General features: G+C 48.5%; 1 protein-coding gene and 1 long non-coding RNA gene across 2 annotated transcripts in view; one reads left to right on the top strand and one right to left on the bottom strand.

The window, feature by feature from the left end:
* Positions 1-15,980, top strand: part of RBM38 (RNA binding motif protein 38) — a 493,989-nt gene that overhangs the window by 141,329 nt on the left and 336,680 nt on the right. The window lies entirely within an intron of this gene.
* LOC126929170 (uncharacterized) lies at positions 1,600-2,871 on the bottom strand. The gene is made up of 3 exons (XR_007717084.1): positions 2,807-2,871; positions 2,165-2,280; positions 1,600-1,923 (listed from the first exon to the last, which is right to left on the bottom strand). It is a non-coding gene; the product is annotated as an uncharacterized LOC126929170 (long non-coding RNA).

Raw genomic sequence — 15,980 nt, 5'->3', positions numbered from 1 at the left:
TCTACTAAAAATACAAAAAAATTAGCCGGGCGAGGTGGCGGGCGCCTGTAGTCCCAGCTACTCGGGAGGCTGAGGCAGGAGAATGGCGTAAACCCGGGAGGCGGAGCTTGCAGTGAGCCGAGATAGCGCCACTGCACTCCAGCCTGGGCGACAGAGCGAGACTCCGTCTCAAAAAAAAAAAAAAAAAAGAAATTATTCTTTGGCCATGGTTGTAAAGTAATCTTGTAGTCGGGGCTGGCTTCACGGACAAGTGTCCAGGACCCCACACTCAGAAGCATCCTGCCCTGGGTTTAGTGCTCTCTTGAAATTCTTCATAACTTTTGGACAAGGAACTCTGCATTTTCATTCTGTACTGGGCCCTGCAAATTCTGTGCCCAACCCTGATTTTCACTGGTGGATTTGTGTAAACGTGTGCCTTTCAGTTAGTCAATAAATATGTCTTGGGCACTTATCAGTGCCAGTTTCTGAGGACACAGCCATGTCCAGTATCGCTGAGGGCAGGACCCAGAGTGTGCCTCCTCAGAAAGCTTTGCTTCTGGAGGGGCCACACTGAAAATGTTCACCAATGAGAAAGCCTATAAATAAGATGATTGAAAAGATTGGGAATCTAACAAGGATATCTGTGTGAAACAGGAGAGTTCCCTGAACCACCTTGCAGGATGTGCAACAGGCGTATGGCTCATCTGTGCAGCTGCCATGTGTGTTCAAACCCCTTACAGGAGGGAGAGCATGCAGACGGGCAGGTGCAGGAGCTAGGGTGAGCACCCCTGGGCTCCAGCCCCACAACAGCATCCAGGGGTGGGAGTCTATGACTCCCAAAGCCCAAGTAGGCCTGTGTTACTGTGCGCTCTTTTAGCCTTGCCATTCGTGAAGGGCTTAAGCGTTAACCAGCATAATCTTGGTACCCAGGTCCTTGTCCAGCATTCAGGAAGAATCAGGTCACACATGGACTTGAAGGATGGTGAATGCAGGGATTTTACTGGGTGGTGGAGGTGGCTCTCAGCAGGATGGATGGGGACCTGGAAAGGGAATGGGGTGGGAAGATGATCTTTCCCTGGTTTGGCTGTCCCAGGGCCGATCTCTCTGACTATCCCCAGCTGACGTTCAGACGCTCCTTCTCTTCTCTCCTCCTCTGCAACTGTTCTTCTGCTCATCTGCTCACGGGACCTGGGGCTTGGGGTTTATATGGATACAGGATAGGGGGCCACAGCAGGCCAAAAGGCAACATTTGGGCACGAAAACAGGAGTGCCTGTTCCCATTCAGGGCTGCAGGTTTCCAGGCTTGGGGGTGGGGCCCCTGCCAGGCAGCTGCCCTCTTTTACCGGGTAGTTCCCTATTTCCTGTCTGTGTCATATGGAGGCTATAAAATGGATAAGTGTGGCAGGTGGCAGCAGGTAGCAGAGGCCCAGGAAGCGTTTTCGAAGGAGATTATGTGGGAGCTGGGACTGGCAGGAACAGGGAGCCATTATTTAAAGAACAAAGCAAAAGCAGCCGGGTGAAGGGGCATGTGGGAGGCTGGCAGCAGGTAGGCCATGGGGGAACGTGGGTTTTGTTTAAAAAGAAGAGTAGAGAGGGGTCACTGAAACCATTTAATTGGGGAATCATAAGGTGAGGGAACATTTAGGACAGTAAAGAGCCAATGGCAACTGGCAGACCCAGGGGGCACGTGGCAGCTGTTCAGCCAAGGCAGAGGACAGTTGGCCGAGACCAGTGTTTCTCCACTGGGCGCTACTGAAATTTGAGCCAGGTAAGTCTTGATTGTGGGCCGTCCTGTGCAGTGTAGGATGTTGAGCCGCATCCCTGGCTTCTCCTCACCAAACACCAGTGGCTCCCCTCCCCCTGAGTTGTGACAGCCAGAACTCTCTGCAGACGTTGTCGAATGTTCCTTGGGCATCAAAATGGACTGTGGTTGAAAATCACTGGCTTAGGGTGATGGGGGTGGACAGGGAGAGAGTGAATAGAGTCAGGATGTGTCTTGGAAATAGGACTGAGAGAGCTAAAACTGACGGGTTGAATTGGGGGAAGGGTATTAAGGGGAAAATGACTCTGTTTCCAGCTTGAAACATGATGAACAGTAGGAAAACGTGATGAACAGCAACATCATCTGGGCTGAGATCTGCCGGGGGCATGAGGAGCCGCGTGGGTATCAGGGAGAGATCATTACCAAGATTTCCATTTCAGCCAAATCGATTTGCTTTCTTCTCATCAGACAAAAACTTCCCACCACACAGCTGCTGGGATGATCCAACTCTAGCAGACAGTGTTGATTGGCTATTAGGGCTGCCAGAAAGAATACAATATGCCCAGTTAAATTCAAATTCTAGCTAAACAGTGAATAATTTTTAGTATAAGTTATACCCCCCAAAACTGCATGGGACGTATGCTAAAAATTATTTATTTATCTGAATTCAAATTTAACTGGGCATCTACAACATTTTTGAGATTTTGTTTTAGTTTTGTGGGGGAAGGCGGGGATGGGGCTTTACTCTGTTGCCCAAGCTGGAGTATAGTGGCATGATCACATCTACTGCAGCCTTGACTGCCCTGACTCAAGTGATTCTCCCACCTCAGCCTCCTGAGTAGCTGGGACCAATGGCACACACTGCCACACCCGGCTAATTTAAAAAAATGATTTGTAGAGACGAGGTCTCCCTGTGTTGCCCAGGCTGGCCTCAAACTCCTGGGCTTAAGGGATCCTCCCACCTTGGCTTCCGAAAGTGTTGGGATTACAGGCAAGAGTCACCAGGCCTGGCCCGCAGCATTTTTATTTACATATTTTTGCTGTATCTGAGGCCCTGTCACCTACCTGTCTTTATCCTGTTTTGGTTCAGTTATCTGGAATCCATGGGCTTCGGGGGTGGTTCGGTTCAACAGTGAAACTTGATTGGTCCAAGCTGGTCATAGTAATTCCATTTCTTGCTAATGATTGGTTTAGGAAAAGAGGATGTGATACAATGTTAGCCAATAAGAGCTGACAGAACATCTGGAAGTTGGGAGCTTTGGGGAAGTTTCTTCTTACCACTCTTAAGCAGGCTCATGAAGAAGACACTGCTCTCCCTTATTCTGTGCTGGTATGAAGATATTATGTGTGGAGCCTGGCAGCCACCTTGCAACCACGAGCAAAGCCTGAGGATGAGGACAATTTGGGGAGTATGGCAGGGCTGAAAGTTGTGGTCTTAGTAGCACCACTGAACCTCCAAATCTGCCAGTCCTTGAGCCACTGACTCCCTTTCGGGCTTCATGTTGACGAAGTAACAAATTCCTTATTATTGGAGCCATTGGAGATGGTTCTTCTGTGCCTTGCTGTCAAGCACATCCTGACTGCTGCCTCAGCCAGCCACTGTGCCGCAGGAGCCCTGAGGCTAGGTTTTGCCAAGGGAGATACAGAACACAAGTAGGGAAGAGGCTGCAGGATGATGAGTGAATAGCTGGATTAGAGCTTCCTGGCATATCAGCCTCACACTCTGACAACATCAAAGAAACATCTTTCTTGCCACTTCTCCTCTTCTTGTTTCATTCACATTGAGAGAAAGTTCTCCATGATGTCCCCCATTTCTGTACATCTTGTGAGCAGAGGCACTGACAGCTTTTCTTCTATGCTATCTTTACAAGGAAACAACTTAGTAGACAGAGAAGCGTCTCCCTCTGGGGCAGCAGCCAGATTTGTTTGCTGTAGTTTACAAAGTTGATGTCTCCCTCCAGGGCAAAGGCTGATCATGTTTGCTTGTCCATCATCAATGATTTGGATTTTCTAAGCTCAGGATTCCTCAGCTGTGGAATCGCCACATCCAGCTGAGGATAGCCCTCAGCCTTAGCGGCTCTCAGACTCCTCAGGGACCCTGGCCCCCACCATGCCCCAGATGGCCCCTGGGCTGTTGGGTGACCATGGAGGGCCACCCCTTTGTATCAGGGATTTGGATATAATTAAAGTCTTAGTTAGAAAATCTTATCTGTCACTGAGCAGCCCAGAAGGGTAGCCCTGCTCAGAACTGAGAAGCTTCTTTAGGTGGCTCTCGAAGCTGTCAAACAGCCCCTCTGCAAACTGAGACCGAGGCCATATCAAATGCTTGCGGTTTCCCTCGGGCTTTGTTATGTCCCAGAGTCTGGCATCCTGGTAATTACAGAAAGAGCTCAAGTCGGGAATGAAGGGAAGGCGTCAGAAAGTTATCTGTCTCAACAGAAGGAAGAGAGGAGAGGGAAAGAAAGGGAGAGAGAGACAGAGAGAGAGAGAGAGATACAGGGGGACCAAGGCTGCATGCTGTGAGCAAAGGATGGTCCTCAAAGGAAAATCAGAGCAGTCCTGTGGGAAGGGAGGATGAGGCTGGCCTGGCTAATGAACAAAACAGAGCAAAAACAGTCCCACAAACCAGAGAGCTACTACACCATGTTTTCCAATGTTGAGAGCGCCAATGATGATCATCACATTCAAAAAGCACGTCACCAACCAGAATGTAAGCAGGTATCATTTCATTTTTCAAAAAAGAAGCACCCATTCTATACCAGTCTATCAACTGTGATGCTCTGTGGATGAGTCACAGTAGAGGTTTTTAAACAGCTTTCTGTTGCTCTGCCTGCATCTGCTAATTTTCCTACAATGGATGTATTCTAGCAGTTCCCATGTCATGAACCCACCAAAGGAATAAAAGACAGAAAACTAAGCAAACAAGCAGATCCTCCAAAGCCCTTTCTCCTTAAGTTCTGTCTGCACAACAAAGACCAGTGAAGAAATGAAAAGCTGCAGTCAGTTTTCTGACTTTGCTGGCTGGGAGAAGTGATTTGGACGCATCTTTTCCAGGTATTTGGGAACATGGCTCTGTCCCTGGGTGAGGAAACCTCAATTTCAGGTTGCTAACTAATCACAAGTGCACCTTCCGTGACAATCTCCTTAGGGCTGCACTTTCAGGGCAGGAATAACATCGGGGCTGCTGACCACACGGGTGGCACCCTTGGCAGAACCTCCTGGTGGCCCTGCTGGGGTTCCTGGGGTCCTAGGGATGAAGACATCCTCTTTGTTTCCGTTTAGGATGGTTCTGATTACAGATGAGGCCAAACTGGAATAAATCACAACCAGCCCTCCTCCAGCCAGTGGCTCAGGGCTCTGTTGATTACAGTATCGTTAGCGGGAAGGCGGAGTTAACAGGGAAGACACAAGCTGATGTGGCTTGGATGTCATCCCCTCTAAATCTCATGTCGAATTGCGATCGCCAGTGTTGAAGTAGGGTCCAGTGGGAGGTGTTTTGGGTCCTGGGGGCGGATCCTTCCTGGCAGGTGCTGCCCTCATGATAGTGAGTGAGTTCTCCCAAGATCTGGCTGTTTAAAAGTGTGTGACACCTCCCCCCACCTCTCTCTTGCTCCTGCTCTGACCTGTGATATGCAGGCTGTCCCTTCACCTTCTGCCAGGACTGTAAGCAGCTCAAGGCCTCCCCAGAGGCCAAGCAGATGCTGGCATCACACTTCCTGTACAGCCTACAGAACCATGAGCCAGTTAATCTTCTTTTCTTTGTAAATTACCCAGCTACAGGGATTCCTTTATAGCAACACAAGAATGGTCTCACAATGGCCTTGGGCTTCAGTAAGGGCTCCAAAGACAGGCAGATGTGAATTCCACTCCAGGAACAAACTCCTCCTGGCTGGGGGACCTGGGACAAGTGACTTCACCTCTGAGCCTCAGTTTCCACCTCTGGAAGAGGGGGATGGTAGGTGTATTAGTGGGAGTTCTCCAGAGAAACAGAACAATAGAATACATATATATATATGAAGAGGAATTGGCTCACATAGATACGGGGGCTGAGAAGTCCCACTATCTGCCATCTGTAAGCTGGAGACCCAGGAGGGTCTGGGATAATTCAGCCCAAGTCTGAAGGCCTGAGAACCTGGGGAGCTGATGTTGCAAATCCTAGTCCAAGGGCAAGAGAGGATGAGTTGAGATGTCCCAGCTCCAGCTGGTAGACAGGAAGCAAAAGGGTGAAGCCCTCTTCTGCCTTTTGTTCTATACAAGCCTTTAAACAATTTGGACAAGGCCCACCCACAGTGGGGAGGGCCATCTGCTTTACTAAGTGAATCAATTCAAATGTTAATCCCATTTGGAAACCCTCTTACAAACACACCAAGAATAATGTTTAATCTGGGCATTAATTGTGGCCCAATCAAGTTGACACATAAAATTACGGTGATGGAAGGAAGCCTCCCTCATTGGCAGGATGAGGGGGGGAAGAGGTGGGCGTGGCACACAAGTTCTTGGCCAGTGGCAGCCTTTCTCATGTGTCAGAGTAAAGATGGGGCATTTACCAACATCCCCTCCCTTGTCGCCCAGTTCAGCCATTGCTTTGTCTCCTGCCCTCTGGGGAGACTTGCCCTGTATCAAACCCTTTGGGTTCTTGGACCTCCTTGCTGGGATGCCAGCAGGTCAGGAAAGCCTGGATGTGATGGAAGGACAGATGAAGGCTTTAAAGGACTAAGACAATCTACAAAATAAAGAGCTGGGAGAGAAAAGAGTGGGCAGAAAAGGTAAAATTTTCCTGCAGGACTCGGGGAGGGACATGGCACTGGGATGAGGAAATAAGACACTGAGGGAACATAAAGGTCAGACAATGGGAGAATAAGGAAAAGGGGATCTGAAAAGAGTGGCAGGAAGTCAAGCACTGGGGAACTTTGGGTGATCCAGGATTCTTTGGTTGCAAACAACAGCAATCAGTCCTGGCTGACTTTAGAAAAAGGGAATTCACTGGAAGCTTCACAGAACTGAGTGCAGGCTGGAGATGTGGGACTGAGAATGAGTAGGAGCAAGGCAGGCTGCAGGCTATGAGGCAGGTAGCAGAAACAGTCTGATCAAGGTGCTGCTTCTGTGATGGAATGAAACACCAACCATGTCAGCCTCTTTGTCCCTTTGCTTGAGACTCAGGTTCCAAAGTAGGCCATCTGACTGACTTGGTGTGGTTCATGTGCCTATTTCTGTCTGTTACGTATGGAGGGAAGTGGTGCTCTGAGCCCAGTGCCCTATTTGTAAATGGAAAAGAGCAAGCCCTTGAATCAAAATTGTCATGGTTATGAAGGGGAAATGGGGCCAGGCAACCAAACATGACCAATTTCCATTATGTTCTTTATGTTATTTTGATGGTAGCAAATGGAGGTGCTTTCAAACATTGTTTTGTCTGCAGAACTGTGTACCTTGCACATATCACCTCTCTAAGGTATAGGTCATCAGTCCTCATGGATCATGGCTTCCTTAAGGTTACTTTATTATTAGAAATACATAAACTGGAGAGTCTTGTGATAATTAGGTAAATCAAATGTCGTAGGAATGCAGAAGAGGCAATTTGAGGAAGTAGGGGAAGGCTTCACTGAGGAGGTGACTTTTGGGCACGGTCTTATAGAAGTTTACAGGGCACAACAGCTGATAGGTAGTAGGCAGTAATAAATGCATCTCAATAAATCAACCTTAAGCATGTAGGACTGAAGCCAATTCCGTTCTTCCTAGGAATCTGGGACAAGATTGTCTTGTAACTTGCAGCTTCACCTAACTCAAATACTTGTGTTTAAAACTGCAGGCTTTTGTGGACAATTTCACTTATTTTAAAAAATAACTTTCATCAAGACCAATGGCACTATTTGACATTAAGTCAAATCATGCAGAGAAAAACTGGGGCAAAAGCCTCATTTTGTAATTTGTCAAAATGGGTTCTGAAAAGCTGTGCTTGCTCCCAAGGGTTTCCTGCAGGCTAAAAGGAAACTCCCTTGAGACAGAAGAAGGAATTCACCATTCAGCCCCAGATGAATGGTCTCAGCCACAGGACAGGAACAAGGACAGGAATCTGCTCACAGGTCCCCGCGCAGCCGCTCTCGGACCAGCTGCAGTACTCAGGCCAAGACACTCAGCTGTGACTGCGAATGCTCCTTGTCTGACCTAAGGACCGTAGCTGCCTTGTTTGCGTTTCTTACTCCAACAAAATTACCTCAAAGAAAAGAAAATGAACCACCGCGGAAAATGAGGGGAGGGTGCGAAAGCAGCGCCGCAGAGCCCTAGAATCCTCCCACCTGCCCTCCACCTGCATCTCCACCAGCCCATTCTCACGCTTCCCCACATCGCAGGAGAGGAACCGCCCGGTTTCCGGGAGGACAGGATCACTTGGTTTAGCTGGAGTGGTCCCACTCTTTCTAAGTACCTGGTCTTTGCAGCAGCTGCTGTGGCAGGGAAGGACGCAGTCCCAGAACTAGACCCTTCTCTTCTCCTTTTGCCCAGGCCCCACCGGCTTCCACACTGAACAACATGGGGCCTGTGGATCCATCCTCATTACCTCCCTAAGCTACTGACCCCCTCCCCTTCCCCTCCTGGCATTGATGGGCAGTCCCCAGGGAAGCCGGTGACCCCAGTCCAGGGCTTCAGACCAGGGTCAAGGGGCAGAATGTCTAGGCCAGGCCAGGGGTCCCTGCAGACTGGTCTTCGGGAAGTGCACCCCCAGATGCAATCAGTTCACAGAGGAAAACCACATTTTGTTTAGTCTTTTCCTGGTCCAGAAGGCCTAGTATTTAATAAACCCTGGAGCCAGCCCTGAGGGGGACTGGCTTTTATGGGCTCCAGGCAGCTCTCTCAGCCTCTCCCCAGGTGGGGGGGCTTAGCCTGTTGGCAGCTGACTTGAGTTTTCTTCCCAGTCCCACCTCGCCCAATGCCCCCACCTTTTCCGTGAGATGAAGAGAAACTCGGCCTCCAAGGGTCGCTCTTCTCCCCAGGAATGCGTGGCCCGGCTTCTCCGGTTTAAAGGACTTTCCCCTGCTCCAGGGCTGACCCTAAACAGATGGGAACCTCTAGAGCTTGGTTGGCCAATGCTATGTTCAGCCCCGTCACAGCTGAGATCTTGTTTCCCAGGTGAGTGCTTTACTGCTGGAGAAGTAGCAATCAAGAGAATAGTTCTCTTTAACATGGACACGAGAGATTTTAGGGACCAGTCCCCAGGGCTCGAATCATAGCAGGTCCCACCCAAGAACTTGGCTCATCCGCAAACCAAGCTCCTGCCAAGCCCTGGCTTATGGAGATGGAGCAGTCATCCCTGGGGCATCATGGCAGGCGGCCACTGATGCTCTCTCAAGTCCCAGGGTTCCATGTTATGGAGAGAATCAGCTGCAAAAGGCAATTGTCTCTGAGTCACCCCTGCCCTTCCAAAAAGCAAGCTTTCAAGAGTTGAAGGTGTGAAGCGTAATGCAGGGAATTTCTGACAGTGCAGAGGGTATTTGACAGGCAGGGATGTTCCAGCGACGGCCAGACACGCAGATTGAATGGACCACTGATTGAATTCTTGGTTAGCTGCCTACATAGCCCATACTGGGTCCTCACCACATGTGCCCTAACAACAAACACTGTGTTTCATTAAAATATGACACACTTAGGAAAATCCTTCTAAAAATGCAAAGAGGAAAATAAAAACTACTCCATGTGCTATACTGAGACCCAGCGCTGTGGCAAGTTCTCCTGACCTGTCTGCAGGGATTGTTACAAGCTGATACCGGCTGCCCAGCGGGACCTGATGAGACATAGGAGCGGTCACGTGACCTCCATTATCACTGTCACCGCTGTGCGTGCTGTTCACACAAACATCGAAGATGTAAGCAACACTTTGCAATAATTGCTGAGCCTTCTATCATGCGGCTCAGAAGTCACCGCCCAGATGATGTTGGGGGGTATTAAAATAAATGAAAGAACAATCAAACAAGTAAATAAATAAATACACAAAGGAAAGAGGGGAGAGAGGGAGGGAAGAAACTGGTTGGGGCATTCACAGAACATGAGTGGCTGGAAGGTGGGCATTGGCGTTGGCACTGGGGATGCCCTGCTCCATCCTGGACATGTCAACATCTCTTCAAGATTCCCCTGCAACATGGGGATGGTGATCTTCACTTGGCCAGTCTCAGAGGGGATTTCAAGGCTCCGAGAGGGACTCTGACAGCATCTAGGCTTAGAGAAAACAGGAACATGTAAATAGTGGCTATGCAGAAGAGATCCAGGAACGGGCCCTTATTTGGAAACAGGTTCTTTGCAGATATAATCAAGGTGAGATGAAGTCGTAGTGGAAGAGGTTGGGCCCAAATCCAATGACTGGTGTCCTTGGAAGAAGAGACACAGAGACATAGAGAGACACAGACATGCAGAGAAAAGGTGATGTGGTGATGGAAGCTGAGATTGGTATGACATGGCTGCAAGCCAAGGAATGCCAACAATTGCCCAGAAGCCCAGGAGCACAGAGAGAGGCTGGGACAGACTATCCCTCAGAGCCTCCAAAAGGGACCAGCTCTGCTGATGCTTTGAGGTTGGACTTCTGACCTCCAGATGTGTAAGCGAACACATTTCTGTTGTTTTAGGCCACCCAGTCTGCGTTACTTTGTTATGGCAGCCCTAAGACATGAATTCAAGTGTGAAGAAGGAAAACAACGCTGGCAGTTTCCATGGGGAGTGACGGGAAGATCTCACTGAGAAGATGGGGGACGGCAGGCAGGTGCCTGGGAGGAGAGCCTTGCAGGTGGAAAGGCCCCGGGGTAGGCACCTGGGGACCAAGAGGGGACCTAAGGGCAGAGCAGAGTGAGTGAGGAAGACAGAAAGAGAAGGGCTGGCCGGGCACGGTGGCTCATGCCTATAATCCCAGCACTTTGAGAAGCCAAGGTGGGCAGATCATTTGAGGTCAGGACTTTGAGACCAGCCTGGCCAACATGGTGAAACCCCGTCTTTACCAAAACTACAAATATATATATATATATATGGGGGTGTGTGTGTGTATATATATTAGCTGGGCACGGTGGCATGTGCCTGTAGTCTCAGGTACTTGGGAGGCTGAGGCAGAAGAATTGCTTGAACCCGGGAGGTGAAGGTTGCAGTAAGCCAAGATCATGCCACTGCACTCCAGCCTGGATGACAGAGCTAGACTCCATCTCAAAAAAGAAAAAAGGAAAAAAAAAAGAAGGAAAGAAGGGCTCAGCAAGGGATCAGGGACCAGTTTATGTAGCAACGTGCAGGCCAAGTGTAAAGACATAGATACTTGCTCCAAAATGTTAAAATAGTTTATCAGCAGTTCTCTCTTTTAAAAATGTACAGGATAGTGTTTTTTAGGACATTCACAGAGTTATGTGATCATCATTAGTATCTACTTTTTGAACATTTTCATCACCCCTCAAAGAAATCATAGATCTTTACTATGAATTTTCTGAGAGGCAGAGGAGGGCTTGAGAAAGAAGAGGCATGAACTGACTCATTGAATAGGATCCCTGGTCCCGTGGGGCTGGGCATGAGTAATGGCAGGGTCGGAAAGAGCAGAGCCACCCATTCGCTAGTAGCCAGCTGCAATGACGCAGGTGAAAAGTGGCAGTGGCTTTGACCAGGTGGCAATGGACAGTATGAAAAGGAATGCATTTTGAAGGCAAAGCCACTAAGATTTGCTGACAGATCAACTATTGGGGGGAGAGACAGGAAAAGACATGCTAGTGACCCCAAAACTGAGCCCCCCGCAAGGACTGAGTTGCCGTGAGAGGCAACGAAGACTGGGAGCAGCAGGTGAGTGCGGCGAGTGGAGGACTCGAATGGGCCATATGTGGTCAGGATGCTGGTTACCCAGACAGATGTTGAGATCACTGGATATACTAGGCAGGTGTCAGGGAGACGCCTAGGCAGGAGATGGAAACTGAGGAATCTTCAGGACAGGAAGAGGCCAGATGAGCTCACAAGGGAGTGAGTAAATATGCATAGAACAAACAGAGATCCACGGATGCACCCTGGGGCCCTCCAGCATTCAGGAACAGCAAAGGAGACCTCAAAGGAACAGCAGAGAGGTAAAGAAGGTTAACTGTGACTATCTCTGAGTTATAGAATCATGGTTGACTTTTCCCCTTCTGTAACCGGCATTTATTACAATGAGAATGTGTTACTTTTAAAAACTTCTAAAATCGAATTCTTCCTTACAAATTGACTTCTTTCACACAGACCTATGGGATTATCAGCTCAGCATCTCATCTCTAAGAATAGAAAAAGAACCTTCCCAGGAACCCCTCACCACCATTCACTTGTTGTCAGTAGAAGCAGCTATACTGTGTTATGATTCCAACTTCCTGGTTTCCTTAGATTGGTCCAGAGACGAGCACAGGATTCAAGCTGAACCAATCAGTATACTTCCCTGGGAAATGCTCTTTTGGTACTTGCATGGTAGAATGTAAACCTTGGATGTTGCTGATAGCCATGAGAAGTTAAAGAATCCAATCTTTTCTAGAGAGAAGAGAATGAGGCAGAGGTTCCGAGAGGAGAGGTGCCTGAGTCCTGATTCCTGGGTTCCCTTGACCTGGTGGCATGCTGCCCTTGGAGCATTCTGTCAGATTCCCTGTATCTGAAGCTGGTTCAGATTGAGTTTCTGTTATTCAAGACCAATAGGCCTGGTAAACACAGCACCAGCCCACATTTACCCAAGAGCTATGTAGCACCCACCAAATGCTGGGCACCAGGGATAAGATCTAGGTTTTTGGCCTCCAGGAGTTTACATTTCAGTTGCACACAGACCTCCTGCCTCACAGCACTTATGGTTGGCCTTGGAGGTCCACAAACAAAGCACTTCACTCCACATTATCTCTTGATCTTCAGGACAACACTGTGAGATGGCTCAGAAGAAGAGACTGAGTTTCAACAGACCTGTCCCAGTCCACGGCTGTAAATGACAGGTTGCTTTTACCCAAAGTTCTGGATTCTTTCGACTGCCTCCTGACTCCTGGAAACTTCAAAAACACAGAAACACTTTCTCACATATTATCTTGGGCTTCCCAACCTTTCAGGCGGTGCTCCCTCTCCTGCCGACGCCTATGCTGTGCCAAATTCTGTGCCAAATTCCAGGATCAGGCCGAGTCAGTACGTGCTGACTCATCAATTGCTGGCTGGGCCCAGGTTGCATCAGGGGAGTAGATGTGCCCAGCTTCTCATCGGCTTCATGGTCCCCTCCCAGACCCCGCTCACTAATCAGCAATGTAGAGGTCACACCTTCACCACACCCAGGGATTACAGTCAGAGCTGCCTGTCTGGACCCTGCTCCAGCTCCTTTGGGTCCCTATGACCCAGGCCCTAATCATGCCCTGAAATTGAAATTGGAACGCCCATTCTCTGCTGCAAGTTGCAAGCTGAAAGTCAGCCCAGGTCGTTAGGAGTATCCAACTGGCTGGGTTCTCTTAAGTCTCAGAGATAGAGGATATCCCCAGGCTGTGAGAGGAATGGAAGTGGTCGTAGGGGGTCTGGCTTCAGGAAGGTGTGGCCTGCTTTGTGAGATCCAGGAGGACAGCTAAACATGTTGTCCATCTGTGCTTGTGGCTCTGCCCCATGGAGTGTCATTATCAAAGTCTCTGCTCTCATGGAGCAAGCACTGGAGCTGGGGGCACAGGAAATAACCCAATGATACATTTCACCAAAAGCGTGAAGACAACAAAGCCAGGGAGTGTGGAAAAGAAAGGTTGGGAAGAGGGCCAGTGTGGATTGAGTGGTCAGGGAAAGTTTCCTGGAGGCAATGATTTAGATCATGAGATCTAAATAACAAGAGGAGCCGGACATGTGGCCATCTAGAGGAAGAGCATCTAGGCAAGGGGGAGCTGCAAGTGCAAAGACCCTGCGGTGGGAGGGAGCTCAGAGTGTGGAGCCATGAGCAGCTCCATGTGGCTGGGATGAGGGAACCCAGGGACCATTCAGGGAGATGATGCTGGAGAGAGGCAGAGGAGAGGCCAAATAATGCACGGCTTGGAGGCCCAGGGAAGGAGCCTGGGCTTCATTCTGAGGCAATGAGAAGCTATTGGAAGATTTCAGCACAGGGTGACAGTGGCCATGCCAACTCCCCTGGGAAGACTAAAACAGAGGGCCCACAGAGGGACCTGTGAGGCACTGGTGCAGCTGTCCAGGGGAGGGATGGGGGTGACTTGTGGCTTGGATACAGTGGCACAGAGAAGATATGGCTGATCCAGGACAGTTTTGGAGGAAGAATCAGTAGTCATGCAGGTGGCCAGAATGCGGTGGGAGAGGCAGGAGGAGGTGGGAGAGGCAGAAGGAGGAATTAGGTACAGCCTGGGTTGCTCCCACCTGCATACTAAAAAAAAAAAAAAAAAAAAAGAGCTTTTGTCTTACTCTGAGGCAGGAAAAACAAGAAAGTCAGAGGGAAGCTGGGTTTTCTCCATCTTCTCTTTCATGTGAAAGCAAACTTTCCTTAGAAGTGACTGTCTCAAGACTGCAGGCTGGGGTGTACATCCGAGCTGCCTTTGTGCAGTGCACAGGAAGTGCCCATCAAAATAGAAATGTCACAGCAATTCCCCAGCTAGGAATGCATCCTAAAGATATTCTGGCCCGTGTGCAAAGATTTAAATGCAGAGGTATGCACTGCAGCCTCGTTTGTGGCAAACTGATGTCAACCTGAATGTCCATCAGCAGGGACCAGCTAAACAAAGTATAGTGCTTCCCCCAGTGGAATACGATGGAACCATCGGAAAGAAGGAGGCAGTTTCCTGTTACTGGTTTGGAACCACCTCCATGATACATGGTTCAGTGAAACAGAGGAAGCAAAAGACAAATGCGGAAGGATAGATTATGCAAAGTGTGCTCCATTTGGTGTTAAGTTTTTGAGAAGGAGTTTACACACATTTGTGCATGGGTTATCCCTGAGCAACTGCTCAAAGGGTTTCCTCCAAGATTGAAACTGGAGATTTGGAGCTAGAATTGGAGGGAAGCTTTTCTTTCACTTTGGTGCAGTTTGAATTTTGCACCATTTCAAAAAATTTTGATTGTTTTGACTTTTCATTGATCATGAAAAATTCATTTATAACTTTTTTTTTTTTTTTTGAGACAGAGTCTCGCTCTGTCGCCCTGACTGGAGTGCAGTGGCACAATCATGGCTCACTGCAACCTCTGCCTCCCAGGTTCAAGTGATTCTCTTGCCTCAGCCTTCCCAGTACCTGGGACTACAAGCATGTGCCACCAGGCTCAGCTACTTTTTATATTTTTAGTAGAGAAGGGGTTTCACCATGTCGGTCAGGCTGTCTTGAGCTCCTGACCTCAGGTGATCCATCCACCTCAGCCTCCCAAAGTGCTGGGATTATAGGCATGAGCCACCATGCCTGGTCTACATTTATAACTTAAAAAAAAAAAAAAATTTAACTTTGAGATAATTGTAGATTCGCATGCAGTAAAGACACCCTGTTATACCCTTCCCCCAGTGTCCCCAGTGGTGACATCTTTCATAACAATAGTGCAGTATCACAACCAGAAAACTGACGCTGATGCAATCCATGGTCCTTATTCACATCTCACCAGCTTTAGATGTTCATGTGCGTTTATTTCATTCTATGCAGTTTTATCCCATGTGCAGATTTGGGTGACCCCACCACAGTCAAGGCATGGGACAGTCCCATTACAGGGACTCTTGTGTGGCCCTTTTAGAGCCACAACAACCTCCCTCTTCCCAACCCCCGCACCCCACCTCTGGCAACCGCTAATCTGCTATCTGTCTCTATAATGTTAGTATTTCAAGAATGTATAGAAATGGAATCATACCACTTCACAGCTTTTTATTGTGGTAAAAGCAACACGTATAAAATTTACCATCCTAACCATTTTACGTGTATACAGTTCAGGAGTGTTAAATACATTGAATTATTGTAGATACAGATCTCCAGAACCTTTTCATCTTGCAGAACCGAAACGATGTCCCTATGAAAAAACACTTGCCCCCTCCGCCAAGCCCCTGGTAATCACCATTCTACTTTTTATGTCTATGAATTTAGCTAGATACCTCATATAAATGGAATCGTAGAATATTTGTCCTTTTGTGACTAGCTTATTTCGCTTAGCGTAATGTCCTCGAAGTTTATCCATGTATCAAAATGTGCTTCCCTTTTAAGGCTACATAACGTTCCCTTGTATGGGTATGCCACATTTTGTTTATCCATTCTCCACCTATGAGCATTTGGATTGCTTCTGCTTCTTGACCATT

This window comes from Macaca thibetana, chromosome 10 (genome assembly GCF_024542745.1).
Source record: "Macaca thibetana thibetana isolate TM-01 chromosome 10, ASM2454274v1, whole genome shotgun sequence".
Classification (NCBI taxonomy): domain Eukaryota; kingdom Metazoa; phylum Chordata; class Mammalia; order Primates; family Cercopithecidae; genus Macaca; species Macaca thibetana.
Note: the sequence above shows the minus strand (reverse complement) of the source record. Positions and strands in the feature narration are given on the sequence as shown.